The following is a 25,556-nucleotide window of genomic DNA, read 5'->3' on the forward strand; positions in this document are numbered from 1 at the left end:
CGCGTTATCCCTTGCGCCATAGGGCCACAGACTGTGTCTCGTTCTACGAGACAAGTGCACCTCTCTAAGAAACGTGTTCTTCAGGGCTCTGCAAGCTCCCAAGGAAGGCACTTCTCGTCCAGCGGCGTGGTCGCGGTGCGCTTGCAGAGCTTGGACCTTGCCACATATCTGCGCCCGCTGTTCGACAGGTAGCAGGAGGCAAGGCGCGCGTTTTTCTGCGTTTTTTCGTTGACTAGAGGCAGTTGATGTGCATGTAAGCGTAGCATATGAAACACGAATAGCACGAAGCATTCGTAGTTAGGTGCCAAAGTCGCAGTGTGGCCGCAGGTGGCGATCGTATGTATTTGTGGCCACCACTGGTTTGCAGCAAAGTGAATATGGCTAATTGAGAGCGTTTGGCTGTAGCCCCAGTGGCGCAATTGGTTAGCGCACGGTACTTATAAGGCAGTAGCCGTGAGCAATGCCGGGGTTGTGAGTTCGAGCCTCACCTGGGGCATACTTTTATGTCGTAACAGCTGACAGCATCTGGAGGCTAGATTTCAGATGTATCAGCTACGCCAACAAGTTTAATGTGCATTATATGCGGTAGGTGCGGCTTCCTCGGTAGTATAGTGTTTAGTATCCCCGCCTGTCACGCGGGAGACCGGGGTTCGATTCCCCGCCGGGGAGGCGCGATTTTTATCTCACAAATCTGCTCGAGTGTTGCGCGTGTGGGGTGGAAGAGCATTAACTTTGCCATTAACTTGCTGCAAAATGCTACATCGTAGGAAGTAGTTCTCGCATTCCTCACACTTTCTAATTATGGGGTTCGCTGTTAATGCCGACTCTCCACGCGTAGTAATCGATCTCGACACAATCAGCAAAAGATATAATTTTAGCAGAGCGTGGTTTCGATCCACGGACCTCTGGGTTATGGGCCCAGCACGCTTCCACTGCGCCACTCTGCTGTGTGGGGGTGTTCTAGCTCTTCGTCACATCACGTGGGACACTTGGACAGTGTTGACTGCGTGGCTTTCACACGCGTACATTTAATTGCGCAACATCTCCTACAGCTCTCAGCTTGACTTGTCTCGACTTTGCTCGACTGACGCTACGCTGACGCTTGCAGGCAGCGGCATTTACCACCATCACCTCGACATGCAGCTGCGAGATGCACAGGAATAACACTGCACTCCTCGATGCGGCGACATACGAAATCCACTGCCGAGCTGCGCGTTGGCAACTAACAAATTCCCGACCGTGCCAGGATCAGAAGCTGGAATCTTCCGATCCGTTGTCAGACGCGTTATCCCTTGCGCCATAGGGCCACGGACTGTGTCTCGTTCTACGAGACAAGTGCACCTCTCTAAGAAACGTGTTCTTCAGGGCTCTGCAAGCTCCCAAGGAAGGCACTTCTCGTCCAGCGGCGTGGTCGCGGTGCGCTTGCAGAGCTTGGACCTTGCCACATATCTGCGCCCGCTGTTCGACAGGTAGCAGGAGGCAAGGCGCGCGTTTTTCTGCGTTTTTTCGTTGACTAGAGGCAGTTGATGTGCATGTAAGCGTAGCATATGAAACACGAATAGCACGAAGCATTCGTAGTTAGGTGCCAAAGTCGCAGTGTGGCCGCAGGTGGCGATCGTATGTATTTGTGGCCACCACTGGTTTGCAGCAAAGTGAATATGGCTAATTGAGAGCGTTTGGCTGTAGCCCCAGTGGCGCATTTGGTTAGCGCACGGTACTTATAAGGCAGTAGCCGTGAGCAATGCCGGGGTTGTGAGTTCGAGCCTCACCTGGGGCATACTTTTATGTCGTAACAGCTGACAGCATCTGGAGGCTAGATTTCAGATGTATCAGCTACGCCAACAAGTTTAATGTGCATTATATGCGGTAGGTGCGACTTCCTCGGTAGTATAGTGTTTAGTATCCCCGCCTGTCACGCGGGAGACCGGGGTTCGATTCCCCGCCGGGGAGGCGCGATTTTTATCTCACAAATCTGCTCGAGTGTTGCGCGTGTGGGGTGGAAGAGCATTAACTTTGCCATTAACTTGCTGCAAAATGCTACATCGTAGGAAGTAGTTCTCGCATTCCTCACACTTTCTAATTATGGGGTTCGCTGTTAATGCCGACTCTCCACGCGTAGTAATCGATCTCGACACAATCAGCAAAAGATATAATTTTAGCAGAGCGTGGTTTCGATCCACGGTCCTCTGGGTTATGGGCCCAGCACGCTTCCACTGCGCCACTCTGCTGTGTGGGGGTGTTCTAGCTCTTCGTCACATCACGTGGGACACTTGGACAGTGTTGTCTGCGTGGCTTTCACACGCGTACATTTAATTGCGCAACATCTCCTACAGCTCTCAGCTTGACTTGTCTCGACTTTGCTCGACTGACGCTACGCTGACGCTTGCAGGCAGCGGCATTTACCACCATCACCTCGACATGCAGCTGCGAGATGCACAGGAATAACACTGCACTCCTCGATGCGGCGACATACGAAATTCACTGCCGAGCTGCGCGTTGGCAACTAACAAAATGCCGACCGTGCCAGGATCAGAAGCTGGAATCTTCCGATCCGTTGTCAGACGCGTTATCCCTTGCGCCATAGGGCCACGGACTGTGTCTCGTTCTACGAGACAAGTGCACCTCTCTAAGAAACGTGTTCTTCAGGGCTCTGCAAGCTCCCAAGGAAGGCACTTCTCGTCCAGCGGCGTGGTCGCGGTGCGCTTGCAGAGCTTGGACCTTGCCACATATCTGCGCCCGCTGTTCGACAGGTAGCAGGAGGCAAGGCGCGCGTTTTTCTGCGTTTTTTCGTTGACTAGAGGCAGTTGATGTGCATGTAAGCGTAGCATATGAAACACGAATAGCACGAAGCATTCGTAGTTAGGTGCCAAAGTCGCAGTGTGGCCGCAGGTGGCGATCGTATGTATTTGTGGCCACCACTGGTTTGCAGCAAAGTGAATATGGCTAATTGAGAGCGTTTGGCTGTAGCCCCAGTGGCGCAATTGGTTAGCGCACGGTACTTATAAGGCAGTAGCCGTGAGCAATGCCGGGGTTGTGAGTTCGAGCCTCACCTGGGGCATACTTTTATGTCGTAACAGCTGACAGCATCTGGAGGCTAGATTTCAGATGTATCAGCTACGCCAACAAGTTTAATGTGCATTATATGCGGTAGGTGCGGCTTCCTCGGTAGTATAGTGTTTAGTATCCCCGCCTGTCACGCGGGAGACCGGGGTTCGATTCCCCGCCGGGGAGGCGCGATTTTTATCTCACAAATCTGCTCGAGTGTTGCGCGTGTGGGGTGGAAGAGCATTAACTTTGCCATTAACTTGCTGCAAAATGCTACATCGTAGGAAGTAGTTCTCGCATTCCTCACACTTTCTAATTATGGGGTTCGCTGTTAATGCCGACTCTCCACGCGTAGTAATCGATCTCGACACAATCAGCAAAAGATATAATTTTAGCAGAGCGTGGTTTCGATCCACGGACCTCTGGGTTATGGGCCCAGCACGCTTCCACTGCGCCACTCTGCTGTGTGGGGGTGTTCTAGCTCTTCGTCACATCACGTGGGACACTTGGACAGTGTTGTCTGCGTGGCTTTCACACGCGTACATTTAATTGCGCAACATCTCCTACAGCTCTCAGTTTGACTTGTCTCGACTTTGCTCGACTGACGCTACGCTGACGCTTGCAGGCAGCGGCATTTACCACCATCACCTCGACATGCAGCTGCGAGATGCACAGGAATAACACTGCACTCCTCGATGCGGCGACATACGAAATCCACTGCCGAGCTGCGCGTTGGCAACTAACAAATTGCCGACCGTGCCAGGATCAGAAGCTGGAATCTTCCGATCCGTTGTCAGACGCGTTATCCCTTGCGCCATAGGGCCACAGACTGTGTCTCGTTCTACGAGACAAGTGCACCTCTCTAAGAAACGTGTTCTTCAGGGCTCTGCAAGCTCCCAAGGAAGGCACTTCTCGTCCAGCGGCGTGGTCGCGGTGCGCTTGCAGAGCTTGGACCTTGCCACATATCTGCGCCCGCTGTTCGACAGGTAGCAGGAGGCAAGGCGCGCGTTTTTCTGCGTTTTTTCGTTGACTAGAGGCAGTTGATGTGCATGTAAGCGTAGCATATGAAACACGAATAGCACGAAGCATTCGTAGTTAGGTGCCAAAGTCGCAGTGTGGCCGCAGGTGGCGATCGTATGTATTTGTGGCCACCACTGGTTTGCAGCAAAGTGAATATGGCTAATTGAGAGCGTTTGGCTGTAGCCCCAGTGGCGCAATTGGTTAGCGCACGGTACTTATAAGGCAGTAGCCGTGAGCAATGCCGGGGTTGTGAGTTCGAGCCTCACCTGGGGCATACTTTTATGTCGTAACAGCTGACAGCATCTGGAGGCTAGATTTCAGATGTATCAGCTACGCCAACAAGTTTAATGTGCATTATATGCGGTAGGTGCGGCTTCCTCGGTAGTATAGTGTTTAGTATCCCCGCCTGTCACGCGGGAGACCGGGGTTCGATTCCCCGCCGGGGAGGCGCGATTTTTATCTCACAAATCTGCTCGAGTGTTGCGCGTGTGGGGTGGAAGAGCATTAACTTTGCCATTAACTTGCTGCAAAATGCTACATCGTAGGAAGTAGTTCTCGCATTCCTCACACTTTCTAATTATGGGGTTCGCTGTTAATGCCGACTCTCCACGCGTAGTAATCGATCTCGACACAATCAGCAAAAGATATAATTTTAGCAGAGCGTGGTTTCGATCCACGGACCTCTGGGTTATGGGCCCAGCACGCTTCCACTGCGCCACTCTGCTGTGTGGGGGTGTTCTAGCTCTTCGTCACATCACGTGGGACACTTGGACAGTGTTGACTGCGTGGCTTTCACACGCGTACATTTAATTGCGCAACATCTCCTACAGCTCTCAGCTTGACTTGTCTCGACTTTGCTCGACTGACGCTACGCTGACGCTTGCAGGCAGCGGCATTTACCACCATCATCTCGACATGCAGCTGCGAGATGCACAGGAATAACACTGCACTCCTCGATGCGGCGACATACGAAATCCACTGCCGAGCTGCGCGTTGGCAACTAACAAATTCCCGACCGTGCCAGGATCAGAAGCTGGAATCTTCCGATCCGTTGTCAGACGCGTTATCCCTTGCGCCATAGGGCCACAGACTGTGTCTCGTTCTACGAGACAAGTGCACCTCTCTAAGAAACGTGTTCTTCAGGGCTCTGCAAGCTCCCAAGGAAGGCACTTCTCGTCCAGCGGCGTGGTCGCGGTGCGCTTGCAGAGCTTGGACCTTGCCACATATCTGCGCCCGCTGTTCGACAGGTAGCAGGAGGCAAGGCGCGCGTTTTTCTGCGTTTTTTCGTTGACTAGAGGCAGTTGATGTGCATGTAAGCGTAGCATATGAAACACGAATAGCACGAAGCATTCGTAGTTAGGTGCCAAAGTCGCAGTGTGGCCGCAGGTGGCGATCGTATGTATTTGTGGCCACCACTGGTTTGCAGCAAAGTGAATATGGCTAATTGAGAGCGTTTGGCTGTAGCCCCAGTGGCGCAATTGGTTAGCGCACGGTACTTATAAGGCAGTAGCCGTGAGCAATGCCGGGGTTGTGAGTTCGAGCCTCACCTGGGGCATACTTTTATGTCGTAACAGCTGACAGCATCTGGAGGCTAGATTTCAGATGTATCAGCTGCGCCAAAAAGTTTAATGTGCATTATATGCGGTAGGTGCGACTTCCTCGGTAGTATAGCGTTTAGTATCCCCGCCTGTCACGCGGGAGACGGGGGTTCGATTCCCCGCCGGGGAGGCGCGATTTTTATCTCACAAATCTGCTCGAGTGTTGCGCGTGTGGGGTGGAAGAGCATTAACTTTGCCATTAACTTGCTGCAAAATGCTACATCGTAGGAAGTAGTTCTCGCATTCCTCACACTTTCTAATTATGGGGTTCGCTGTTAATGCCGACTCTCCACGCGTAGTAATCGATCTCGACACAATCAGCAAAAGATATAATTTTAGCAGAGCGTGGTTTCGATCCACGGACCTCTGGGTTATGGGCCCAGCACGCTTCCACTGCGCCACTCTGCTGTGTGGGGGTGTTCTAACTCTTCGTCACATCACGTGGGACACTTGGACAGTGTTGTCTGCGTGGCTTTCACACGCGTACATTTAATTGCGCAACATCTCCTACAGCTCTCAGCTTGACTTGTCTCGACTTTGCTCGACTGACGCTACGCTGACGCTTGCAGGCAGCGGCATTTACCACCATCACCTCGACATGCAGCTGCGAGATGCACAGGAATAACACTGCACTCCTCGATGCGGCGACATACGAAATCCACTGCCGAGCTGCGCGTTGGCAACTAACAAATTGCCGACCGTGCCAGGATCAGAAGCTGGAATCTTCCGATCCGTTGTCAGACGCGTTATCCCTTGCGCCATAGGGCCACAGACTGTGTCTCGTTCTACGAGACAAGTGCACCTCTCTAAGAAACGTGTTCTTCAGGGCTCTGCAAGCTCCCAAGGAAGGCACTTCTCGTCCAGCGGCGTGGTCGCGGTGCGCTTGCAGAGCTTGGACCTTGCCACATATCTGCGCCCGCTGTTCGACAGGTAGCAGGAGGCAAGGCGCGCGTTTTTCTGCGTTTTTTCGTTGACTAGAGGCAGTTGATGTGCATGTAAGCGTAGCATATGAAACACGAATAGCACGAAGCATTCGTAGTTAGGTGCCAAAGTCGCAGTGTGGCCGCAGGTGGCGATCGTATGTATTTGTGGCCACCACTGGTTTGCAGCAAAGTGAATATGGCTAATTAAGAGCGTTTGGCTGTAGCCCCAGTGGCGCAATTGGTTAGCGCACGGTACTTATAAGGCAGTAGCCGTGAGCAATGCCGGGGTTGTGAGTTCGAGCCTCACCTGGGGCATACTTTTATGTCGTAACAGCTGACAGCATCTGGAGGCTAGATTTCAGATGTATCAGCTACGCCAACAAGTTTAATGTGCATTATATGCGGTAGGTGCGACTTCCTCGGTAGTATAGTGTTTAGTAACCCCGCCTGTCACGCGGGAGACCGGGGTTCGATTCCCCGCCGGGGAGGCGCGATTTTTATCTCACAAATCTGCTCGAGTGTTGCGCGTGTGGGGTGGAAGAGCATTAACTTTGCCATTAACTTGCTGCAAAATGCTACATCGTAGGAAGTAGTTCTCGCATTCCTCACACTTTCTAATTATGGGGTTCGCTGTTAATGCCGACTCTCCACGCGTAGTAATCGATCTCGACACAATCAGCAAAAGATATAATTTTAGCAGAGCGTGGTTTCGATCCACGGTCCTCTGGGTTATGGGCCCAGCACGCTTCCACTGCGCCACTCTGCTGTGTGGGGGTGTTCTAGCTCTTCGTCACATCACGTGGGACACTTGGACAGTGTTGTCTGCGTGGCTTTCACACGCGTACATTTAATTGCGCAACATCTCCTACAGCTCTCAGCTTGACTTGTCTCGACTTTGCTCGACTGACGCTACGCTGACGCTTGCAGGCAGCGGCATTTACCACCATCACCTCGACATGCAGCTGCGAGATGCACAGGAATAACACTGCACTCCTCGATGCGGCGACATACGAAATTCACTGCCGAGCTGCGCGTTGGCAACTAACAAAATGCCGACCGTGCCAGGATCAGAAGCTGGAATCTTCCGATCCGTTGTCAGACGCGTTATCCCTTGCGCCATAGGGCCACGGACTGTGTCTCGTTCTACGAGACAAGTGCACCTCTCTAAGAAACGTGTTCTTCAGGGCTCTGCAAGCTCCCAAGGAAGGCACTTCTCGTCCAGCGGCGTGGTCGCGGTGCGCTTGCAGAGCTTGGACCTTGCCACATATCTGCGCCCGCTGTTCGACAGGTAGCAGGAGCAAAGGCGCGCGTTTTTCTGCGTTTTTTCGTTGACTAGAGGCAGTTGATGTGCATGTAAGCGTAGCATATGAAACACGAATAGCACGAAGCATTCGTAGTTAGGTGCCAAAGTCGCAGTGTGGCCGCAGGTGGCGATCGTATGTATTTGTGGCCACCACTGGTTTGCAGCAAAGTGAATATGGCTAATTGAGAGCGTTTGGCTGTAGCCCCAGTGGCGCAATTGGTTAGCGCACGGTACTTATAAGGCAGTAGCCGTGAGCAATGCCGGGGTTGTGAGTTCGAGCCTCACCTGGGGCATACTTTTATGTCGTAACAGCTGACAGCATCTGGAGGCTAGATTTCAGATGTATCAGCTACGCCAAAAAGTTTAATGTGCATTATATGCGGTAGGTGCGACTTCCTCGGTAGTATAGTGTTTAGTATCCCCGCCTGTCACGCGGGAGACCGGGGTTCGATTCCCCGCCGGGGAGGCGCGATTTTTATCTCACAAATCTGCTCGAGTGTTGCGCGTGTGGGGTGGAAGAGCATTAACTTTGCCATTAACTTGCTGCAAAATGCTACATCGTAGGAAGTAGTTCTCGCATTCCTCACACTTTCTAATTATGGGGTTCGCTGTTAATGCCGACTCTCCACGCGTAGTAATCGATCTCGACACAATCAGCAAAAGATATAATTTTAGCAGAGCGTGGTTTCGATCCACGGTCCTCTGGGTTATGGGCCCAGCACGCTTCCACTGCGCCACTCTGCTGTGTGGGGGTGTTCTAGCTCTTCGTCACATCACGTGGGACACTTGGACAGTGTTGTCTGCGTGGCTTTCACACGCGTACATTTAATTGCGCAACATCTCCTACAGCTCTCAGCTTGACTTGTCTCGACTTTGCTCGACTGACGCTACGCTGACGCTTGCAGGCAGCGGCATTTACCACCATCACCTCGACATGCAGCTGCGAGATGCACAGGAATAACACTGCACTCCTCGATGCGGCGACATACGAAATCCACTGCCGAGCTGCGCGTTGGCAACTAACAAATTGCCGACCGTGCCAGGATCAGAAGCTGGAATCTTCCGATCCGTTGTCAGACGCGTTATCCCTTGCGCCATAGGGCCACAGACTGTGTCTCGTTCTACGAGACAAGTGCACCTCTCTAAGAAACGTGTTCTTCAGGGCTCTGCAAGCTCCCAAGGAAGGCACTTCTCGTCCAGCGGCGTGGTCGCGGTGCGCTTGCAGAGCTTGGACCTTGCCACATATCTGCGCCCGCTGTTCGACAGGTAGCAGGAGGCAAGGCGCGCGTTTTTCTGCGTTTTTTCGTTGACTAGAGGCAGTTGATGTGCATGTAAGCGTAGCATATGAAACACGAATAGCACGAAGCATTCGTAGTTAGGTGCCAAAGTCGCAGTGTGGCCGCAGGTGGCGATCGTATGTATTTGTGGCCACCACTGGTTTGCAGCAAAGTGAATATGGCTAATTAAGAGCGTTTGGCTGTAGCCCCAGTGGCGCAATTGGTTAGCGCACGGTACTTATAAGGCAGTAGCCGTGAGCAATGCCGGGGTTGTGAGTTCGAGCCTCACCTGGGGCATACTTTTATGTCGTAACAGCTGACAGCATCTGGAGGCTAGATTTCAGATGTATCAGCTACGCCAACAAGTTTAATGTGCATTATATGCGGTAGGTGCGACTTCCTCGGTAGTATAGTGTTTAGTAACCCCGCCTGTCACGCGGGAGACCGGGGTTCGATTCCCCGCCGGGGAGGCGCGATTTTTATCTCACAAATCTGCTCGAGTGTTGCGCGTGTGGGGTGGAAGAGCATTAACTTTGCCATTAACTTGCTGCAAAATGCTACATCGTAGGAAGTAGTTCTCGCATTCCTCACACTTTCTAATTATGGGGTTCGCTGTTAATGCCGACTCTCCACGCGTAGTAATCGATCTCGACACAATCAGCAAAAGATATAATTTTAGCAGAGCGTGGTTTCGATCCACGGTCCTCTGGGTTATGGGCCCAGCACGCTTCCACTGCGCCACTCTGCTGTGTGGGGGTGTTCTAGCTCTTCGTCACATCACGTGGGACACTTGGACAGTGTTGTCTGCGTGGCTTTCACACGCGTACATTTAATTGCGCAACATCTCCTACAGCTCTCAGCTTGACTTGTCTCGACTTTGCTCGACTGACGCTACGCTGACGCTTGCAGGCAGCGGCATTTACCACCATCACCTCGACATGCAGCTGCGAGATGCACAGGAATAACACTGCACTCCTCGATGCGGCGACATACGAAATTCACTGCCGAGCTGCGCGTTGGCAACTAACAAAATGCCGACCGTGCCAGGATCAGAAGCTGGAATCTTCCGATCCGTTGTCAGACGCGTTATCCCTTGCGCCATAGGGCCACGGACTGTGTCTCGTTCTACGAGACAAGTGCACCTCTCTAAGAAACGTGTTCTTCAGGGCTCTGCAAGCTCCCAAGGAAGGCACTTCTCGTCCAGCGGCGTGGTCGCGGTGCGCTTGCAGAGCTTGGACCTTGCCACATATCTGCGCCCGCTGTTCGACAGGTAGCAGGAGCAAAGGCGCGCGTTTTTCTGCGTTTTTTCGTTGACTAGAGGCAGTTGATGTGCATGTAAGCGTAGCATATGAAACACGAATAGCACGAAGCATTCGTAGTTAGGTGCCAAAGTCGCAGTGTGGCCGCAGGTGGCGATCGTATGTATTTGTGGCCACCACTGGTTTGCAGCAAAGTGAATATGGCTAATTGAGAGCGTTTGGCTGTAGCCCCAGTGGCGCAATTGGTTAGCGCACGGTACTTATAAGGCAGTAGCCGTGAGCAATGCCGGGGTTGTGAGTTCGAGCCTCACCTGGGGCATACTTTTATGTCGTAACAGCTGACAGCATCTGGAGGCTAGATTTCAGATGTATCAGCTACGCCAAAAAGTTTAATGTGCATTATATGCGGTAGGTGCGACTTCCTCGGTAGTATAGTGTTTAGTATCCCCGCCTGTCACGCGGGAGACCGGGGTTCGATTCCCCGCCGGGGAGGCGCGATTTTTATCTCACAAATCTGCTCGAGTGTTGCGCGTGTGGGGTGGAAGAGCATTAACTTTGCCATTAACTTGCTGCAAAATGCTACATCGTAGGAAGTAGTTCTCGCATTCCTCACACTTTCTAATTATGGGGTTCGCTGTTAATGCCGACTCTCCACGCGTAGTAATCGATCTCGACACAATCAGCAAAAGATATAATTTTAGCAGAGCGTGGTTTCGATCCACGGTCCTCTGGGTTATGGGCCCAGCACGCTTCCACTGCGCCACTCTGCTGTGTGGGGGTGTTCTAGCTCTTCGTCACATCACGTGGGACACTTGGACAGTGTTGTCTGCGTGGCTTTCACACGCGTACATTTAATTGCGCAACATCTCCTACAGCTCTCAGCTTGACTTGTCTCGACTTTGCTCGACTGACGCTACGCTGACGCTTGCAGGCAGCGGCATTTACCACCATCACCTCGACATGCAGCTGCGAGATGCACAGGAATAACACTGCACTCCTCGATGCGGCGACATACGAAATCCACTGCCGAGCTGCGCGTTGGCAACTAACAAATTGCCGACTGTGCCAGGATCAGAAGCTGGAATCTTCCGATCCGTTGTCAGACGCGTTATCCCTTGCGCCATAGGGCCACAGACTGTGTCTCGTTCTACGAGACAAGTGCACCTCTCTAAGAAACGTGTTCTTCAGGGCTCTGCAAGCTCCCAAGGAAGGCACTTCTCGTCCAGCGGCGTGGTCGCGGTGCGCTTGCAGAGCTTGGACCTTGCCACATATCTGCGCCCGCTGTTCGACAGGTAGCAGGAGGCAAGGCGCGCGTTTTTCTGCGTTTTTTCGTTGACTAGAGGCAGTTGATGTGCATGTAAGCGTAGCATATGAAACACGAATAGCACGAAGCATTCGTAGTTAGGTGCCAAAGTCGCAGTGTGGCCGCAGGTGGCGATCGTATGTATTTGTGGCCACCACTGGTTTGCAGCAAAGTGAATATGGCTAATTGAGAGCGTTTGGCTGTAGCCCCAGTGGCGCAATTGGTTAGCGCACGGTACTTATAAGGCAGTAGCCGTGAGCAATGCCGGGGTTGTGAGTTCGAGCCTCACCTGGGGCATACTTTTATGTCGTAACAGCTGACAGCATCTGGAGGCTAGATTTCAGATGTATCAGCTACGCCAACAAGTTTAATGTGCATTATATGCGGTAGGTGCGGCTTCCTCGGTAGTATAGTGTTTAGTATCCCCGCCTGTCACGCGGGAGACCGGGGTTCGATTCCCCGCCGGGGAGGCGCGATTTTTATCTCACAAATCTGCTCGAGTGTTGCGCGTGTGGGGTGGAAGAGCATTAACTTTGCCATTAACTTGCTGCAAAATGCTACATCGTAGGAAGTAGTTCTCGCATTCCTCACACTTTCTAATTATGGGGTTCGCTGTTAATGCCGACTCTCCACGCGTAGTAATCGATCTCGACACAATCAGCAAAAGATATAATTTTAGCAGAGCGTGGTTTCGATCCACGGACCTCTGGGTTATGGGCCCAGCACGCTTCCACTGCGCCACTCTGCTGTGTGGGGGTGTTCTAGCTCTTCGTCACATCACGTGGGACACTTGGACAGTGTTGACTGCGTGGCTTTCACACGCGTACATTTAATTGCGCAACATCTCCTACAGCTCTCAGCTTGACTTGTCTCGACTTTGCTCGACTGACGCTACGCTGACGCTTGCAGGCAGCGGCATTTACCACCATCACCTCGACATGCAGCTGCGAGATGCACAGGAATAACACTGCACTCCTCGATGCGGCGACATACGAAATCCACTGCCGAGCTGCGCGTTGGCAACTAACAAATTCCCGACCGTGCCAGGATCAGAAGCTGGAATCTTCCGATCCGTTGTCAGACGCGTTATCCCTTGCGCCATAGGGCCACAGACTGTGTCTCGTTCTACGAGACAAGTGCACCTCTCTAAGAAACGTGTTCTTCAGGGCTCTGCAAGCTCCCAAGGAAGGCACTTCTCGTCCAGCGGCGTGGTCGCGGTGCGCTTGCAGAGCTTGGACCTTGCCACATATCTGCGCCCGCTGTTCGACAGGTAGCAGGAGGCAAGGCGCGCGTTTTTCTGCGTTTTTTCGTTGACTAGAGGCAGTTGATGTGCATGTAAGCGTAGCATATGAAACACGAATAGCACGAAGCATTCGTAGTTAGGTGCCAAAGTCGCAGTGTGGCCGCAGGTGGCGATCGTATGTATTTGTGGCCACCACTGGTTTGCAGCAAAGTGAATATGGCTAATTGAGAGCGTTTGGCTGTAGCCCCAGTGGCGCAATTGGTTAGCGCACGGTACTTATAAGGCAGTAGCCGTGAGCAATGCCGGGGTTGTGAGTTCGAGCCTCACCTGGGGCATACTTTTATGTCGTAACAGCTGACAGCATCTGGAGGCTAGATTTCAGATGTATCAGCTGCGCCAAAAAGTTTAATGTGCATTATATGCGGTAGGTGCGACTTCCTCGGTAGTATAGCGTTTAGTATCCCCGCCTGTCACGCGGGAGACGGGGGTTCGATTCCCCGCCGGGGAGGCGCGATTTTTATCTCACAAATCTGCTCGAGTGTTGCGCGTGTGGGGTGGAAGAGCATTAACTTTGCCATTAACTTGCTGCAAAATGCTACATCGTAGGAAGTAGTTCTCGCATTCCTCACACTTTCTAATTATGGGGTTCGCTGTTAATGCCGACTCTCCACGCGTAGTAATCGATCTCGACACAATCAGCAAAAGATATAATTTTAGCAGAGCGTGGTTTCGATCCACGGACCTCTGGGTTATGGGCCCAGCACGCTTCCACTGCGCCACTCTGCTGTGTGGGGGGTGTTCTAACTCTTCGTCACATCACGTGGGACACTTGGACAGTGTTGTCTGCGTGGCTTTCACACGCGTACATTTAATTGCGCAACATCTCCTACAGCTCTCAGCTTGACTTGTCTCGACTTTGCTCGACTGACGCTACGCTGACGCTTGCAGGCAGCGGCATTTACCACCATCACCTCGACATGCAGCTGCGAGATGCACAGGAATAACACTGCACTCCTCGATGCGGCGACATACGAAATCCACTGCCGAGCTGCGCGTTGGCAACTAACAAATTGCCGACCGTGCCAGGATCAGAAGCTGGAATCTTCCGATCCGTTGTCAGACGCGTTATCCCTTGCGCCATAGGGCCACAGACTGTGTCTCGTTCTACGAGACAAGTGCACCTCTCTAAGAAACGTGTTCTTCAGGGCTCTGCAAGCTCCCAAGGAAGGCACTTCTCGTCCAGCGGCGTGGTCGCGGTGCGCTTGCAGAGCTTGGACCTTGCCACATATCTGCGCCCGCTGTTCGACAGGTAGCAGGAGGCAAGGCGCGCGTTTTTCTGCGTTTTTTCGTTGACTAGAGGCAGTTGATGTGCATGTAAGCGTAGCATATGAAACACGAATAGCACGAAGCATTCGTAGTTAGGTGCCAAAGTCGCAGTGTGGCCGCAGGTGGCGATCGTATGTATTTGTGGCCACCACTGGTTTGCAGCAAAGTGAATATGGCTAATTAAGAGCGTTTGGCTGTAGCCCCAGTGGCGCAATTGGTTAGCGCACGGTACTTATAAGGCAGTAGCCGTGAGCAATGCCGGGGTTGTGAGTTCGAGCCTCACCTGGGGCATACTTTTATGTCGTAACAGCTGACAGCATCTGGAGGCTAGATTTCAGATGTATCAGCTACGCCAACAAGTTTAATGTGCATTATATGCGGTAGGTGCGACTTCCTCGGTAGTATAGTGTTTAGTAACCCCGCCTGTCACGCGGGAGACCGGGGTTCGATTCCCCGCCGGGGAGGCGCGATTTTTATCTCACAAATCTGCTCGAGTGTTGCGCGTGTGGGGTGGAAGAGCATTAACTTTGCCATTAACTTGCTGCAAAATGCTACATCGTAGGAAGTAGTTCTCGCATTCCTCACACTTTCTAATTATGGGGTTCGCTGTTAATGCCGACTCTCCACGCGTAGTAATCGATCTCGACACAATCAGCAAAAGATATAATTTTAGCAGAGCGTGGTTTCGATCCACGGTCCTCTGGGTTATGGGCCCAGCACGCTTCCACTGCGCCACTCTGCTGTGTGGGGGTGTTCTAGCTCTTCGTCACATCACGTGGGACACTTGGACAGTGTTGTCTGCGTGGCTTTCACACGCGTACATTTAATTGCGCAACATCTCCTACAGCTCTCAGCTTGACTTGTCTCGACTTTGCTCGACTGACGCTACGCTGACGCTTGCAGGCAGCGGCATTTACCACCATCACCTCGACATGCAGCTGCGAGATGCACAGGAATAACACTGCACTCCTCGATGCGGCGACATACGAAATTCACTGCCGAGCTGCGCGTTGGCAACTAACAAAATGCCGACCGTGCCAGGATCAGAAGCTGGAATCTTCCGATCCGTTGTCAGACGCGTTATCCCTTGCGCCATAGGGCCACGGACTGTGTCTCGTTCTACGAGACAAGTGCACCTCTCTAAGAAACGTGTTCTTCAGGGCTCTGCAAGCTCCCAAGGAAGGCACTTCTCGTCCAGCGGCGTGGTCGCGGTGCGCTTGCAGAGCTTGGACCTTGCCACATATCTGCGCCCGCTGTTCGACAGGTAGCAGGAGCAAAGGCGCGCGTTTTTCTGCGTTTTTTCGTTGACTAGAGGCAGTTGATGTGCATGTAAGCGTAGCATATGAAACACGAATAGCACGAAGCATTCGTAGTTAGGTGCCAAAGTCGCAGTGTGGCCGCAGGTGGCGATCGTATGTATTTGTGGCCACCACTGGTTTGCAGCAAAGTGAATATGGCTAATTGAGAGCGTTTGGCTGTAGCCCCAGTGGCGCAATTGGTTAGCGCACGGTACTTATAAGGCAGTAGCCGTGAGCAATGCCGGGGTTGTGAGTTCGAGCCTCACCTGGGGCATACTTTTATGTCGTAACAGCTGACAGCATCTGGAGGCTAGATTTCAGATGTATCAGCTACGCCAAAAAGTTTAATGTGCATTATATGCGGTAGGTGCGACTTCCTCGGTAGTATAGTGTTTAGTATCCCCGCCTGTCACGCGGGAGACCGGGGTTCGATTCCCCGCCGGGGAGGCGCGATTTTTATCTCACAAATCTGCTCGAGTGTTGCGCGTGTGGGGTGGAAGAGCATTAACTTTGCCATTAACTTGCTGCAAAATGCTACATCGTAGGAAGTAGTTCTCGCATTCCTCACACTTTCTAATTATGGGGTTCGCTGTTAATGCCGACTCTCCACGCGTAGTAATCGATCTCGACACAATCAGCAAAAGATATAATTTTAGCAGAGCGTGGTTTCGATCCACGGTCCTCTGGGTTATGGGCCCAGCACGCTTCCACTGCGCCACTCTGCTGTGTGGGGGTGTTCTAGCTCTTCGTCACATCACGTGGGACACTTGGACAGTGTTGTCTGCGTGGCTTTCACACGCGTACATTTAATTGCGCAACATCTCCTACAGCTCTCAGCTTGACTTGTCTCGACTTTGCTCGACTGACGCTACGCTGACGCTTGCAGGCAGCGGCATTTACCACCATCACCTCGACATGCAGCTGCGAGATGCACAGGAATAACACTGCACTCCTCGATGCGGCGACATACGAAATCCACTGCCGAGCTGCGCGTTGGCAACTAACAAATTGCCGACCGTGCCAGGATCAGAAGCTGGAATCTTCCGATCCGTTGTCAGACGCGTTATCCCTTGCGCCATAGGGCCACAGACTGTGTCTCGTTCTACGAGACAAGTGCACCTCTCTAAGAAACGTGTTCTTCAGGGCTCTGCAAGCTCCCAAGGAAGGCACTTCTCGTCCAGCGGCGTGGTCGCGGTGCGCTTGCAGAGCTTGGACCTTGCCACATATCTGCGCCCGCTGTTCGACAGGTAGCAGGAGGCAAGGCGCGCGTTTTTCTGCGTTTTTTCGTTGACTAGAGGCAGTTGATGTGCATGTAAGCGTAGCATATGAAACACGAATAGCACGAAGCATTCGTAGTTAGGTGCCAAAGTCGCAGTGTGGCCGCAGGTGGCGATCGTATGTATTTGTGGCCACCACTGGTTTGCAGCAAAGTGAATATGGCTAATTAAGAGCGTTTGGCTGTAGCCCCAGTGGCGCAATTGGTTAGCGCACGGTACTTATAAGGCAGTAGCCGTGAGCAATGCCGGGGTTGTGAGTTCGAGCCTCACCTGGGGCATACTTTTATGTCGTAACAGCTGACAGCATCTGGAGGCTAGATTTCAGATGTATCAGCTACGCCAACAAGTTTAATGTGCATTATATGCGGTAGGTGCGACTTCCTCGGTAGTATAGTGTTTAGTAACCCCGCCTGTCACGCGGGAGACCGGGGTTCGATTCCCCGCCGGGGAGGCGCGATTTTTATCTCACAAATCTGCTCGAGTGTTGCGCGTGTGGGGTGGAAGAGCATTAACTTTGCCATTAACTTGCTGCAAAATGCTACATCGTAGGAAGTAGTTCTCGCATTCCTCACACTTTCTAATTATGGGGTTCGCTGTTAATGCCGACTCTCCACGCGTAGTAATCGATCTCGACACAATCAGCAAAAGATATAATTTTAGCAGAGCGTGGTTTCGATCCACGGTCCTCTGGGTTATGGGCCCAGCACGCTTCCACTGCGCCACTCTGCTGTGTGGGGGTGTTCTAGCTCTTCGTCACATCACGTGGGACACTTGGACAGTGTTGTCTGCGTGGCTTTCACACGCGTACATTTAATTGCGCAACATCTCCTACAGCTCTCAGCTTGACTTGTCTCGACTTTGCTCGACTGACGCTACGCTGACGCTTGCAGGCAGCGGCATTTACCACCATCACCTCGACATGCAGCTGCGAGATGCACAGGAATAACACTGCACTCCTCGATGCGGCGACATACGAAATTCACTGCCGAGCTGCGCGTTGGCAACTAACAAAATGCCGACCGTGCCAGGATCAGAAGCTGGAATCTTCCGATCCGTTGTCAGACGCGTTATCCCTTGCGCCATAGGGCCACGGACTGTGTCTCGTTCTACGAGACAAGTGCACCTCTCTAAGAAACGTGTTCTTCAGGGCTCTGCAAGCTCCCAAGGAAGGCACTTCTCGTCCAGCGGCGTGGTCGCGGTGCGCTTGCAGAGCTTGGACCTTGCCACATATCTGCGCCCGCTGTTCGACAGGTAGCAGGAGCAAAGGCGCGCGTTTTTCTGCGTTTTTTCGTTGACTAGAGGCAGTTGATGTGCATGTAAGCGTAGCATATGAAACACGAATAGCACGAAGCATTCGTAGTTAGGTGCCAAAGTCGCAGTGTGGCCGCAGGTGGCGATCGTATGTATTTGTGGCCACCACTGGTTTGCAGCAAAGTGAATATGGCTAATTGAGAGCGTTTGGCTGTAGCCCCAGTGGCGCAATTGGTTAGCGCACGGTACTTATAAGGCAGTAGCCGTGAGCAATGCCGGGGTTGTGAGTTCGAGCCTCACCTGGGGCATACTTTTATGTCGTAACAGCTGACAGCATCTGGAGGCTAGATTTCAGATGTATCAGCTACGCCAAAAAGTTTAATGTGCATTATATGCGGTAGGTGCGACTTCCTCGGTAGTATAGTGTTTAGTATCCCCGCCTGTCACGCGGGAGACCGGGGTTCGATTCCCCGCCGGGGAGGCGCGATTTTTATCTCACAAATCTGCTCGAGTGTTGCGCGTGTGGGGTGGAAGAGCATTAACTTTGCCATTAACTTGCTGCAAAATGCTACATCGTAGGAAGTAGTTCTCGCATTCCTCACACTTTCTAATTATGGGGTTCGCTGTTAATGCCGACTCTCCACGCGTAGTAATCGATCTCGACACAATCAGCAAAAGATATAATTTTAGCAGAGCGTGGTTTCGATCCACGGTCCTCTGGGTTATGGGCCCAGCACGCTTCCACTGCGCCACTCTGCTGTGTGGGGGTGTTCTAGCTCTTCGTCACATCACGTGGGACACTTGGACAGTGTTGTCTGCGTGGCTTTCACACGCGTACATTTAATTGCGCAACATCTCCTACAGCTCTCAGCTTGACTTGTCTCGACTTTGCTCGACTGACGCTACGCTGACGCTTGCAGGCAGCGGCATTTACCACCATCACCTCGACATGCAGCTGCGAGATGCACAGGAATAACACTGCACTCCTCGATGCGGCGACATACGAAATTCACTGCCGAGCTGCGCGTTGGCAACTAACAAAATGCCGACCGTGCCAGGATCAGAAGCTGGAATCTTCCGATCCGTTGTCAGACGCGTTATCCCTTGCGCCATAGGGCCACGGACTGTGTCTCGTTCTACGAGACAAGTGCACCTCTCTAAGAAACGTGTTCTTCAGGGCTCTGCAAGCTCCCAAGGAAGGCACTTCTCGTCCAGCGGCGTGGTCGCGGTGCGCTTGCAGAGCTTGGACCTTGCCACATATCTGCGCCCGCTGTTCGACAGGTAGCAGGAGCAAAGGCGCGCGTTTTTCTGCGTTTTTTCGTTGACTAGAGGCAGTTGATGTGCATGTAAGCGTAGCATATGAAACACGAATAGCACGAAGCATTCGTAGTTAGGTGCCAAAGTCGCAGTGTGGCCGCAGGTGGCGATCGTATGTATTTGTGGCCACCACTGGTTTGCAGCAAAGTGAATATGGCTAATTGAGAGCGTTTGGCTGTAGCCCCAGTGGCGCAATTGGTTAGCGCACGGTACTTATAAGGCAGTAGCCGTGAGCAATGCCGGGGTTGTGAGTTCGAGCCTCACCTGGGGCATACTTTTATGTCGTAACAGCTGACAGCATCTGGAGGCTAGATTTCAGATGTATCAGCTACGCCAAAAAGTTTAATGTGCATTATATGCGGTAGGTGCGACTTGCTCGGTAGTATAGTGTTTAGTATCCCCGCCTGTCACGCGGGAGACCGGGGTTCGATTCCCCGCCGGGGAGGCGCGATTTTTATCTCACAAATCTGCTCGAGTGTTGCGCGTGTGGGGTGGAAGAGCATTAACTTTGCCATTAACTTGCTGCAAAATGCTACATCGTAGGAAGTAGTTCTCGCATTCCTCACACTTTCTAATTATGGGGTTCGCTGTTAATGCCGACTCTCCACGCGTAGTAATCGATCTCGACACAATCAGCAAAAGATATAATTTTAGCAGAGCGTGGTTTCGATCCACGGACCTCTGGGTTATGGGCCCAGCACGCTTCCACTGCGCCACTCTGCTGTGTGAGGGTGTTCTAACTCTTCGTCACATCACGTGGGACACTTGGACAGTGTTGTCTGCGTGGGTTTCACACGCGTACATTTAATTGCGCAACATCTCCTACAGCTCTCAGCTTGACTTGTCTCGACTTTGCTCGACTGACGCTACGCTGACGCTTGCAGGCAGCGGCATTTACCACCATCACCTCGACATGCAGCTGCGAGATGCACAGGAATAACACTGCACTCCTCGATGCGGCGACATACTAAATCCACTGCCGAGCTGCGCGTTGGCAACTAACAAATTGCCGACCGTGCCAGGATCAGAAGCTGGAATCTTCCGATCCGTTGTCAGACGCGTTATCCCTTGCGCCATAGGGCCACAGACTGTGTCTCGTTCTACGAGACAAGTGCACCTCTCTAAGAAACGTGTTCTTCAGGGCTCTGCAAGCTCCCAAGGAAGGCACTTCTCGTCCAGCGGCGTGGTCGCGGTGCGCTTGCAGAGCTTGGACCTTGCCACATATCTGCGCCCGCTGTTCGACAGGTAGCAGGAGGCAAGGCGCGCGTTTTTCTGCGTTTTTTCGTTGACTAGAGGCAGTTGATGTGCATGTAAGCGTAGCATATGAAACACGAATAGCACGAAGCATTCGTAGTTAGGTGCCAAAGTCGCAGTGTGGCCGCAGGTGGCGATCGTATGTATTTGTGGCCACCACTGGTTTGCAGCAAAGTGAATATGGCTAATTGAGAGCGTTTGGCTGTAGCCCCAGTGGCGCAATTGGTTAGCGCACGGTACTTATAAGGCAGTAGCCGTGAGCAATGCCGGGGTTGTGAGTTCGAGCCTCACCTGGGGCATACTTTTATGTCGTAACAGCTGACAGCATCTGGAGGCTAGATTTCAGATGTATCAGCTACGCCAAAAAGTTTAATGTGCATTATATGCGGTAGGTGCGACTTCCTCGGTAGTATAGTGTTTAGTATCCCCGCCTGTCACGCGGGAGACCGGGGTTCGATTCCCCGCCGGGGAGGCGCGATTTTTATCTCACAAATCTGCTCGAGTGTTGCGCGTGTGGGGTGGAAGAGCATTAACTTTGCCATTAACTTGCTGCAAAATGCTACATCGTAGGAAGTAGTTCTCGCATTCCTCACACTTTCTAATTATGGGGTTCGCTGTTAATGCCGACTCTCCACGCGTAGTAATCGATCTCGACACAATCAGCAAAAGATATAATTTTAGCAGAGCGTGGTTTCGATCCACGGTCCTCTGGGTTATGGGCCCAGCACGCTTCCACTGCGCCACTCTGCTGTGTGGGGGTGTTCTAGCTCTTCGTCACATCACGTGGGACACTTGGACAGTGTTGTCTGCGTGGCTTTCACACGCGTACATTTAATTGCGCAACATCTCCTACAGCTCTCAGCTTGACTTGTCTCGACTTTGCTCGACTGACGCTACGCTGACGCTTGCAGGCAGCGGCATTTACCACCATCACCTCGACATGCAGCTGCGAGATGCACAGGAATAACACTGCACTCCTCGATGCGGCGACATACGAAATTCACTGCCGAGCTGCGCGTTGGCAACTAACAAAATGCCGACCGTGCCAGGATCAGAAGCTGGAATCTTCCGATCCGTTGTCAGACGCGTTATCCCTTGCGCCATAGGGCCACGGACTGTGTCTCGTTCTACGAGACAAGTGCACCTCTCTAAGAAACGTGTTCTTCAGGGCTCTGCAAGCTCCCAAGGAAGGCACTTCTCGTCCAGCGGCGTGGTCGCGGTGCGCTTGCAGAGCTTGGACCTTGCCACATATCTGCGCCCGCTGTTCGACAGGTAGCAGGAGCAAAGGCGCGCGTTTTTCTGCGTTTTTTCGTTGACTAGAGGCAGTTGATGTGCATGTAAGCGTAGCATATGAAACACGAATAGCACGAAGCATTCGTAGTTAGGTGCCAAAGTCGCAGTGTGGCCGCAGGTGGCGATCGTATGTATTTGTGGCCACCACTGGTTTGCAGCAAAGTGAATATGGCTAATTGAGAGCGTTTGGCTGTAGCCCCAGTGGCGCAATTGGTTAGCGCACGGTACTTATAAGGCAGTAGCCGTGAGCAATGCCGGGGTTGTGAGTTCGAGCCTCACCTGGGGCATACTTTTATGTCGTAACAGCTGACAGCATCTGGAGGCTAGATTTCAGATGTATCAGCTACGCCAAAAAGTTTAATGTGCATTATATGCGGTAGGTGCGACTTCCTCGGTAGTATAGTGTTTAGTATCCCCGCCTGTCACGCGGGAGACCGGGGTTCGATTCCCCGCCGGGGAGGCGCGATTTTTATCTCACAAATCTGCTCGAGTGTTGCGCGTGTGGGGTGGAAGAGCATTAACTTTGCCATTAACTTGCTGCAAAATGCTACATCGTAGGAAGTAGTTCTCGCATTCCTCACACTTTCTAATTATGGGGTTCGCTGTTAATGCCGACTCTCCACGCGTAGTAATCGATCTCGACACAATCAGCAAAAGATATAATTTTAGCAGAGCGTGGTTTCGATCCACGGTCCTCTGGGTTATGGGCCCAGCACGCTTCCACTGCGCCACTCTGCTGTGTGGGGGTGTTCTAGCTCTTCGTCACATCACGTGGGACACTTGGACAGTGTTGTCTGCGTGGCTTTCACACGCGTACATTTAATTGCGCAACATCTCCTACAGCTCTCAGCTTGACTTGTCTCGACTTTGCTCGACTGACGCTACGCTGACGCTTGCAGGCAGCGGCATTTACCACCATCACCTCGACATGCAGCTGCGAGATGCACAGGAATAACACTGCACTCCTCGATGCGGCGACATACTAAATCCACTGCCGAGCTGCGCGTTGGCAACTAACAAATTGCCGACCGTGCCAGGATCAGAAGCTGGAATCTTCCGATCCGTTGTCAGACGCGTTATCCCTTGCGCCATAGGGCCACAGACTGTGTCTCGTTCTACGAGACAAGTGCACCTCTCTAAGAAACGTGTTCTTCAGGGCTCTGCAAGCTCCCAAGGAAGGCACTTCTCGTCCAGCGGCGTGGTCGCGGTGCGCTTGCAGAGCTTGGACCTTGCCACATATCTGCGCCCGCTGTTCGACAGGTAGCAGGAGGCAAGGCGCGCGTTTTTCTGCGTTTTTTCGTTGACTAGAGGCAGTTGATGTGCATGTAAGCGTAGCATATGAAACACGAATAGCACGAAGCATTCGTAGTTAGGTGCCAAAGTCGCAGTGTGGCCGCAGGTGGCGATCGTATGTATTTGTGGCCACCACTGGTTTGCAGCAAAGTGAATATGGCTAATTGAGAGCGTTTGGCTGTAGCCCCAGTGGCGCAATTGGTTAGCGCACGGTACTTATAAGGCAGTAGCCGTGAGCAATGCCGGGGTTGTGAGTTCGAGCCTCACCTGGGGCATACTTTTATGTCGTAACAGCTGACAGCATCTGGAGGCTAGATTTCAGATGTATCAGCTACGCCAAAAAGTTTAATGTGCATTATATGCGGTAGGTGCGACTTCCTCGGTAGTATAGTGTTTAGTATCCCCGCCTGTCACGCGGGAGACCGGGGTTCGATTCCCCGCCGGGGAGGCGCGATTTTTATCTCACAAATCTGCTCGAGTGTTGCGCGTGTGGGGTGGAAGAGCATTAACTTTGCCATTAACTTGCTGCAAAATGCTACATCGTAGGAAGTAGTTCTCGCATTCCTCACACTTTCTAATTATGGGGTTCGCTGTTAATGCCGACTCTCCACGCGTAGTAATCGATCTCGACACAATCAGCAAAAGATATAATTTTAGCAGAGCGTGGTTTCGATCCACGGTCCTCTGGGTTATGGGCCCAGCACGCTTCCACTGCGCCACTCTGCTGTGTGGGGGTGTTCTAGCTCTTCGTCACATCACGTGGGACACTTGGACAGTGTTGTCTGCGTGGCTTTCACACGCGTACATTTAATTGCGCAACATCTCCTACAGCTCTCAGCTTGACTTGTCTCGACTTTGCTCGACTGACGCTACGCTGACGCTTGCAGGCAGCGGCATTTACCACCATCACCTCGACATGCAGCTGCGAGATGCACAGGAATAACACTGCACTCCTCGATGCGGCGACATACTAAATCCACTGCCGAGCTGCGCGTTGGCAACTAACAAATTGCCGACCGTGCCAGGATCAGAAGCTGGAATCTTCCGATCCGTTGTCAGACGCGTTATCCCTTGCGCCATAGGGCCACGGACTGTGTCTCGTTCTACGAGACAAGTGCACCTCTCTAAGAAACGTGTTCTTCAGGGCTCTGCAAGCTCCCAAGGAAGGCACTTCTCGTCCAGCGGCGTGGTCGCGGTGCGCTTGCAGAGCTTGGACCTTGCCACATATCTGCGCCCGCTGTTCGACAGGTAGCAGGAGCAAAGGCGCGCGTTTTTCTGCGTTTTTTCGTTGACTAGAGGCAGTTGATGTGCATGTAAGCGTAGCATATGAAACACGAATAGCACGAAGCATTCGTAGTTAGGTGCCAAAGTCGCAGTGTGGCCGCAGGTGGCGATCGTATGTATTTGTGGCCACCACTGGTTTGCAGCAAAGTGAATATGGCTAATTGAGAGCGTTTGGCTGTAGCCCCAGTGGCGCAATTGGTTAGCGCACGGTACTTATAAGGCAGTAGCCGTGAGCAATGCCGGGGTTGTGAGTTCGAGCCTCACCTGGGGCATACTTTTATGTCGTAACAGCTGACAGCATCTGGAGGCTAGATTTCAGATGTATCAGCTACGCCAAAAAGTTTAATGTGCATTATATGCGGTAGGTGCGACTTCCTCGGTAGTATAGTGTTTAGTATCCCCGCCTGTCACGCGGGAGACCGGGGTTCGATTCCCCGCCGGGGAGGCGCGATTTTTATCTCACAAATCTGCTCGAGTGTTGCGCGTGTGGGGTGGAAGAGCATTAACTTTGCCATTAACTTGCTGCAAAATGCTACATCGTAGGAAGTAGTTCTCGCATTCCTCACACTTTCTAATTATGGGGTTCGCTGTTAATGCCGACTCTCCACGCGTAGTAATCGATCTCGACACAATCAGCAAAAGATATAATTTTAGCAGAGCGTGGTTTCGATCCACGGTCCTCTGGGTTATGGGCCCAGCACGCTTCCACTGCGCCACTCTGCTGTGTGGGGGTGTTCTAGCTCTTCGTCACATCACGTGGGACACTTGGACAGTGTTGTCTGCGTGGCTTTCACACGCGTACATTTAATTGCGCAACATCTCCTACAGCTCTCAGCTTGACTTGTCTCGACTTTGCTCGACTGACGCTACGCTGACGCTTGCAGGCAGCGGCATTTACCACCATCACCTCGACATGCAGCTGCGAGATGCACAGGAATAACACTGCACTCCTCGATGCGGCGACATACTAAATCCACTGCCGAGCTGCGCGT

General features: G+C 52.5%; 53 non-coding genes across 53 annotated transcripts; 33 read left to right on the forward strand and 20 right to left on the reverse strand.

Moving 5' to 3' along the window:
- The first annotated feature begins 404 nt into the window (after window positions 1–404).
- Trnai-uau (transfer RNA isoleucine (anticodon UAU)) lies at window positions 405–496 on the forward strand. Its single transcript is given in 2 exon segments — window positions 405–442; window positions 461–496. It is a non-coding gene; the product is annotated as a tRNA-Ile (tRNA).
- Window positions 497–597: 101 nt separating this feature from the next.
- Window positions 598–669, forward strand: Trnad-guc (transfer RNA aspartic acid (anticodon GUC)). The gene has a single exon. It is a non-coding gene; the product is annotated as a tRNA-Asp (tRNA).
- Window positions 670–875: 206 nt separating this feature from the next.
- Window positions 876–947, reverse strand: Trnam-cau (transfer RNA methionine (anticodon CAU)). The gene has a single exon. It is a non-coding gene; the product is annotated as a tRNA-Met (tRNA).
- Window positions 948–1,685: 738 nt separating this feature from the next.
- On the forward strand, window positions 1,686–1,777 carry Trnai-uau (transfer RNA isoleucine (anticodon UAU)). Its single transcript is given in 2 exon segments — window positions 1,686–1,723; window positions 1,742–1,777. It is a non-coding gene; the product is annotated as a tRNA-Ile (tRNA).
- A 101-nt stretch (window positions 1,778–1,878) lies between these two features.
- Window positions 1,879–1,950, forward strand: Trnad-guc (transfer RNA aspartic acid (anticodon GUC)). Its single transcript has one exon. It is a non-coding gene; the product is annotated as a tRNA-Asp (tRNA).
- Window positions 1,951–2,156: 206 nt separating this feature from the next.
- Trnam-cau (transfer RNA methionine (anticodon CAU)) lies at window positions 2,157–2,228 on the reverse strand. Its single transcript has one exon. It is a non-coding gene; the product is annotated as a tRNA-Met (tRNA).
- Window positions 2,229–2,966: 738 nt separating this feature from the next.
- Window positions 2,967–3,058, forward strand: Trnai-uau (transfer RNA isoleucine (anticodon UAU)). Its single transcript is given in 2 exon segments — window positions 2,967–3,004; window positions 3,023–3,058. It is a non-coding gene; the product is annotated as a tRNA-Ile (tRNA).
- Window positions 3,059–3,159: 101 nt separating this feature from the next.
- Trnad-guc (transfer RNA aspartic acid (anticodon GUC)) lies at window positions 3,160–3,231 on the forward strand. The gene has a single exon. It is a non-coding gene; the product is annotated as a tRNA-Asp (tRNA).
- A 206-nt stretch (window positions 3,232–3,437) lies between these two features.
- Trnam-cau (transfer RNA methionine (anticodon CAU)) lies at window positions 3,438–3,509 on the reverse strand. Its single transcript has one exon. It is a non-coding gene; the product is annotated as a tRNA-Met (tRNA).
- Window positions 3,510–4,247: 738 nt separating this feature from the next.
- On the forward strand, window positions 4,248–4,339 carry Trnai-uau (transfer RNA isoleucine (anticodon UAU)). The gene is given in 2 exon segments: window positions 4,248–4,285; window positions 4,304–4,339. It is a non-coding gene; the product is annotated as a tRNA-Ile (tRNA).
- A 101-nt stretch (window positions 4,340–4,440) lies between these two features.
- On the forward strand, window positions 4,441–4,512 carry Trnad-guc (transfer RNA aspartic acid (anticodon GUC)). The gene has a single exon. It is a non-coding gene; the product is annotated as a tRNA-Asp (tRNA).
- A 206-nt stretch (window positions 4,513–4,718) lies between these two features.
- Window positions 4,719–4,790, reverse strand: Trnam-cau (transfer RNA methionine (anticodon CAU)). The gene has a single exon. It is a non-coding gene; the product is annotated as a tRNA-Met (tRNA).
- Window positions 4,791–5,528: 738 nt separating this feature from the next.
- Trnai-uau (transfer RNA isoleucine (anticodon UAU)) lies at window positions 5,529–5,620 on the forward strand. Its single transcript is given in 2 exon segments — window positions 5,529–5,566; window positions 5,585–5,620. It is a non-coding gene; the product is annotated as a tRNA-Ile (tRNA).
- Window positions 5,621–5,999: 379 nt separating this feature from the next.
- Window positions 6,000–6,071, reverse strand: Trnam-cau (transfer RNA methionine (anticodon CAU)). The gene has a single exon. It is a non-coding gene; the product is annotated as a tRNA-Met (tRNA).
- A 738-nt stretch (window positions 6,072–6,809) lies between these two features.
- On the forward strand, window positions 6,810–6,901 carry Trnai-uau (transfer RNA isoleucine (anticodon UAU)). Its single transcript is given in 2 exon segments — window positions 6,810–6,847; window positions 6,866–6,901. It is a non-coding gene; the product is annotated as a tRNA-Ile (tRNA).
- Window positions 6,902–7,280: 379 nt separating this feature from the next.
- Window positions 7,281–7,352, reverse strand: Trnam-cau (transfer RNA methionine (anticodon CAU)). Its single transcript has one exon. It is a non-coding gene; the product is annotated as a tRNA-Met (tRNA).
- A 738-nt stretch (window positions 7,353–8,090) lies between these two features.
- On the forward strand, window positions 8,091–8,182 carry Trnai-uau (transfer RNA isoleucine (anticodon UAU)). The gene is given in 2 exon segments: window positions 8,091–8,128; window positions 8,147–8,182. It is a non-coding gene; the product is annotated as a tRNA-Ile (tRNA).
- A 101-nt stretch (window positions 8,183–8,283) lies between these two features.
- Trnad-guc (transfer RNA aspartic acid (anticodon GUC)) lies at window positions 8,284–8,355 on the forward strand. The gene has a single exon. It is a non-coding gene; the product is annotated as a tRNA-Asp (tRNA).
- Window positions 8,356–8,561: 206 nt separating this feature from the next.
- On the reverse strand, window positions 8,562–8,633 carry Trnam-cau (transfer RNA methionine (anticodon CAU)). Its single transcript has one exon. It is a non-coding gene; the product is annotated as a tRNA-Met (tRNA).
- Window positions 8,634–9,371: 738 nt separating this feature from the next.
- Window positions 9,372–9,463, forward strand: Trnai-uau (transfer RNA isoleucine (anticodon UAU)). The gene is given in 2 exon segments: window positions 9,372–9,409; window positions 9,428–9,463. It is a non-coding gene; the product is annotated as a tRNA-Ile (tRNA).
- A 379-nt stretch (window positions 9,464–9,842) lies between these two features.
- Window positions 9,843–9,914, reverse strand: Trnam-cau (transfer RNA methionine (anticodon CAU)). Its single transcript has one exon. It is a non-coding gene; the product is annotated as a tRNA-Met (tRNA).
- Window positions 9,915–10,652: 738 nt separating this feature from the next.
- On the forward strand, window positions 10,653–10,744 carry Trnai-uau (transfer RNA isoleucine (anticodon UAU)). The gene is given in 2 exon segments: window positions 10,653–10,690; window positions 10,709–10,744. It is a non-coding gene; the product is annotated as a tRNA-Ile (tRNA).
- A 101-nt stretch (window positions 10,745–10,845) lies between these two features.
- On the forward strand, window positions 10,846–10,917 carry Trnad-guc (transfer RNA aspartic acid (anticodon GUC)). The gene has a single exon. It is a non-coding gene; the product is annotated as a tRNA-Asp (tRNA).
- A 206-nt stretch (window positions 10,918–11,123) lies between these two features.
- On the reverse strand, window positions 11,124–11,195 carry Trnam-cau (transfer RNA methionine (anticodon CAU)). The gene has a single exon. It is a non-coding gene; the product is annotated as a tRNA-Met (tRNA).
- A 738-nt stretch (window positions 11,196–11,933) lies between these two features.
- On the forward strand, window positions 11,934–12,025 carry Trnai-uau (transfer RNA isoleucine (anticodon UAU)). Its single transcript is given in 2 exon segments — window positions 11,934–11,971; window positions 11,990–12,025. It is a non-coding gene; the product is annotated as a tRNA-Ile (tRNA).
- A 101-nt stretch (window positions 12,026–12,126) lies between these two features.
- On the forward strand, window positions 12,127–12,198 carry Trnad-guc (transfer RNA aspartic acid (anticodon GUC)). Its single transcript has one exon. It is a non-coding gene; the product is annotated as a tRNA-Asp (tRNA).
- A 206-nt stretch (window positions 12,199–12,404) lies between these two features.
- On the reverse strand, window positions 12,405–12,476 carry Trnam-cau (transfer RNA methionine (anticodon CAU)). The gene has a single exon. It is a non-coding gene; the product is annotated as a tRNA-Met (tRNA).
- Window positions 12,477–13,214: 738 nt separating this feature from the next.
- On the forward strand, window positions 13,215–13,306 carry Trnai-uau (transfer RNA isoleucine (anticodon UAU)). The gene is given in 2 exon segments: window positions 13,215–13,252; window positions 13,271–13,306. It is a non-coding gene; the product is annotated as a tRNA-Ile (tRNA).
- Window positions 13,307–13,685: 379 nt separating this feature from the next.
- Window positions 13,686–13,757, reverse strand: Trnam-cau (transfer RNA methionine (anticodon CAU)). The gene has a single exon. It is a non-coding gene; the product is annotated as a tRNA-Met (tRNA).
- Window positions 13,758–14,496: 739 nt separating this feature from the next.
- Window positions 14,497–14,588, forward strand: Trnai-uau (transfer RNA isoleucine (anticodon UAU)). The gene is given in 2 exon segments: window positions 14,497–14,534; window positions 14,553–14,588. It is a non-coding gene; the product is annotated as a tRNA-Ile (tRNA).
- A 379-nt stretch (window positions 14,589–14,967) lies between these two features.
- On the reverse strand, window positions 14,968–15,039 carry Trnam-cau (transfer RNA methionine (anticodon CAU)). Its single transcript has one exon. It is a non-coding gene; the product is annotated as a tRNA-Met (tRNA).
- Window positions 15,040–15,777: 738 nt separating this feature from the next.
- On the forward strand, window positions 15,778–15,869 carry Trnai-uau (transfer RNA isoleucine (anticodon UAU)). The gene is given in 2 exon segments: window positions 15,778–15,815; window positions 15,834–15,869. It is a non-coding gene; the product is annotated as a tRNA-Ile (tRNA).
- Window positions 15,870–15,970: 101 nt separating this feature from the next.
- Trnad-guc (transfer RNA aspartic acid (anticodon GUC)) lies at window positions 15,971–16,042 on the forward strand. The gene has a single exon. It is a non-coding gene; the product is annotated as a tRNA-Asp (tRNA).
- A 206-nt stretch (window positions 16,043–16,248) lies between these two features.
- Window positions 16,249–16,320, reverse strand: Trnam-cau (transfer RNA methionine (anticodon CAU)). Its single transcript has one exon. It is a non-coding gene; the product is annotated as a tRNA-Met (tRNA).
- Window positions 16,321–17,058: 738 nt separating this feature from the next.
- Window positions 17,059–17,150, forward strand: Trnai-uau (transfer RNA isoleucine (anticodon UAU)). The gene is given in 2 exon segments: window positions 17,059–17,096; window positions 17,115–17,150. It is a non-coding gene; the product is annotated as a tRNA-Ile (tRNA).
- Window positions 17,151–17,529: 379 nt separating this feature from the next.
- Trnam-cau (transfer RNA methionine (anticodon CAU)) lies at window positions 17,530–17,601 on the reverse strand. Its single transcript has one exon. It is a non-coding gene; the product is annotated as a tRNA-Met (tRNA).
- A 738-nt stretch (window positions 17,602–18,339) lies between these two features.
- Window positions 18,340–18,431, forward strand: Trnai-uau (transfer RNA isoleucine (anticodon UAU)). The gene is given in 2 exon segments: window positions 18,340–18,377; window positions 18,396–18,431. It is a non-coding gene; the product is annotated as a tRNA-Ile (tRNA).
- Window positions 18,432–18,532: 101 nt separating this feature from the next.
- On the forward strand, window positions 18,533–18,604 carry Trnad-guc (transfer RNA aspartic acid (anticodon GUC)). Its single transcript has one exon. It is a non-coding gene; the product is annotated as a tRNA-Asp (tRNA).
- A 206-nt stretch (window positions 18,605–18,810) lies between these two features.
- On the reverse strand, window positions 18,811–18,882 carry Trnam-cau (transfer RNA methionine (anticodon CAU)). Its single transcript has one exon. It is a non-coding gene; the product is annotated as a tRNA-Met (tRNA).
- A 738-nt stretch (window positions 18,883–19,620) lies between these two features.
- Trnai-uau (transfer RNA isoleucine (anticodon UAU)) lies at window positions 19,621–19,712 on the forward strand. The gene is given in 2 exon segments: window positions 19,621–19,658; window positions 19,677–19,712. It is a non-coding gene; the product is annotated as a tRNA-Ile (tRNA).
- Window positions 19,713–20,091: 379 nt separating this feature from the next.
- On the reverse strand, window positions 20,092–20,163 carry Trnam-cau (transfer RNA methionine (anticodon CAU)). Its single transcript has one exon. It is a non-coding gene; the product is annotated as a tRNA-Met (tRNA).
- Window positions 20,164–20,901: 738 nt separating this feature from the next.
- Window positions 20,902–20,993, forward strand: Trnai-uau (transfer RNA isoleucine (anticodon UAU)). Its single transcript is given in 2 exon segments — window positions 20,902–20,939; window positions 20,958–20,993. It is a non-coding gene; the product is annotated as a tRNA-Ile (tRNA).
- A 101-nt stretch (window positions 20,994–21,094) lies between these two features.
- Window positions 21,095–21,166, forward strand: Trnad-guc (transfer RNA aspartic acid (anticodon GUC)). The gene has a single exon. It is a non-coding gene; the product is annotated as a tRNA-Asp (tRNA).
- A 206-nt stretch (window positions 21,167–21,372) lies between these two features.
- On the reverse strand, window positions 21,373–21,444 carry Trnam-cau (transfer RNA methionine (anticodon CAU)). The gene has a single exon. It is a non-coding gene; the product is annotated as a tRNA-Met (tRNA).
- Window positions 21,445–22,182: 738 nt separating this feature from the next.
- Trnai-uau (transfer RNA isoleucine (anticodon UAU)) lies at window positions 22,183–22,274 on the forward strand. The gene is given in 2 exon segments: window positions 22,183–22,220; window positions 22,239–22,274. It is a non-coding gene; the product is annotated as a tRNA-Ile (tRNA).
- Window positions 22,275–22,375: 101 nt separating this feature from the next.
- Trnad-guc (transfer RNA aspartic acid (anticodon GUC)) lies at window positions 22,376–22,447 on the forward strand. Its single transcript has one exon. It is a non-coding gene; the product is annotated as a tRNA-Asp (tRNA).
- Window positions 22,448–22,653: 206 nt separating this feature from the next.
- Trnam-cau (transfer RNA methionine (anticodon CAU)) lies at window positions 22,654–22,725 on the reverse strand. Its single transcript has one exon. It is a non-coding gene; the product is annotated as a tRNA-Met (tRNA).
- A 738-nt stretch (window positions 22,726–23,463) lies between these two features.
- On the forward strand, window positions 23,464–23,555 carry Trnai-uau (transfer RNA isoleucine (anticodon UAU)). The gene is given in 2 exon segments: window positions 23,464–23,501; window positions 23,520–23,555. It is a non-coding gene; the product is annotated as a tRNA-Ile (tRNA).
- Window positions 23,556–23,656: 101 nt separating this feature from the next.
- Window positions 23,657–23,728, forward strand: Trnad-guc (transfer RNA aspartic acid (anticodon GUC)). Its single transcript has one exon. It is a non-coding gene; the product is annotated as a tRNA-Asp (tRNA).
- A 206-nt stretch (window positions 23,729–23,934) lies between these two features.
- Window positions 23,935–24,006, reverse strand: Trnam-cau (transfer RNA methionine (anticodon CAU)). Its single transcript has one exon. It is a non-coding gene; the product is annotated as a tRNA-Met (tRNA).
- A 738-nt stretch (window positions 24,007–24,744) lies between these two features.
- Trnai-uau (transfer RNA isoleucine (anticodon UAU)) lies at window positions 24,745–24,836 on the forward strand. Its single transcript is given in 2 exon segments — window positions 24,745–24,782; window positions 24,801–24,836. It is a non-coding gene; the product is annotated as a tRNA-Ile (tRNA).
- A 101-nt stretch (window positions 24,837–24,937) lies between these two features.
- Window positions 24,938–25,009, forward strand: Trnad-guc (transfer RNA aspartic acid (anticodon GUC)). Its single transcript has one exon. It is a non-coding gene; the product is annotated as a tRNA-Asp (tRNA).
- Window positions 25,010–25,215: 206 nt separating this feature from the next.
- Trnam-cau (transfer RNA methionine (anticodon CAU)) lies at window positions 25,216–25,287 on the reverse strand. Its single transcript has one exon. It is a non-coding gene; the product is annotated as a tRNA-Met (tRNA).
- Between the last annotated feature and the right edge of the window lie 269 nt (window positions 25,288–25,556).

The sequence above is a fragment of the Schistocerca gregaria genome, chromosome 8, assembly GCF_023897955.1.
Source record: "Schistocerca gregaria isolate iqSchGreg1 chromosome 8, iqSchGreg1.2, whole genome shotgun sequence".
Taxonomy (NCBI): domain Eukaryota; kingdom Metazoa; phylum Arthropoda; class Insecta; order Orthoptera; family Acrididae; genus Schistocerca; species Schistocerca gregaria.